Source organism: Gigantopelta aegis, chromosome 13, assembly GCF_016097555.1.
Source record: "Gigantopelta aegis isolate Gae_Host chromosome 13, Gae_host_genome, whole genome shotgun sequence".
Taxonomy (NCBI): Eukaryota; Metazoa; Mollusca; class Gastropoda; order Neomphalida; family Peltospiridae; genus Gigantopelta; species Gigantopelta aegis.
The window spans coordinates 29,131,742-29,132,732 of NC_054711.1; positions in this window are offsets into that span (position 1 = coordinate 29,131,742).

Below are 991 nucleotides of genomic sequence, written 5' to 3' on the forward strand. Positions count from 1 at the left end.
GTAACAAGAAATTGACGTCATCGGGAACCTGGCAACCGGCTGTTAGGTCTTTGGGGGGCGTGTTTCCCACAGGGTAGAAGTAAGCTAAAACTAGAGAATAATATGCAAGTTAACACAGCATTTATGTTAAATGATTCATTCAGTTATACGTCATTTTGTGCGTGCGTGCGTGCGTGTGTGCATGCACGCGTGTGTATGTGTGTGTGGGGGGGGGGGTGTGCGTGTGTGGGATGGTGCATATAAAAGATCCCTTGCTGCTACTCGAAAAAGAGTAGCCCATGGCGACAGCGGGTTTCCTCTCTCAATATCTGTATGGTCCTTGACCATATGTCCGACGCCATATAACCGTAAATAAAATGTGTTGAGTGCGTCGTTAAATAAAACATTTCCTTCCTTCTGCTTGAACATATATGAATTCTTACACGTGAAATGTTTACCTCTCACTGTTGACTATCATAACGATATAATACTGCCGACACGAGGAGATCCTTTACTGGAGATCTCATACAAAGCCGTGTACTGTGTTCGATGAATCTATCCACGTACACTATTTTCGTCACCTTAGCGACAAGATTTCGTTTGCAAATTACTGTTTAAAAGAAGTGTAGTTTTTGTTTAATGGGTAACTTTCACTTTCGGTTATGTTCGGTTATCGATTGGGGAAATTAGCTAAATTGTAGTCATAACTTGATTTTTGTTTACATGGTTAAATTAATTTTTCAGAGCAGACACAATTACAACAGCTTTTTAAAGCTTCATTTGTTTAAAGGGACATTCCCGAGTTTGCTGCATTGTAAAATGTTTCCCACTAATAGAATATTTCTACGATTAAACTTGCATATTAAATATATTTTCTTGTTCAGAATATCAATGTCTGTATATTCAGTGTGTTTCTGGTCGTCTTAATATTTGTAAGAAGCCCAAACTGGATTTTGTCTTCAAATAATTTCGTACGTACGAAAAATAATATTTTAGGTAATAAAATGAAATT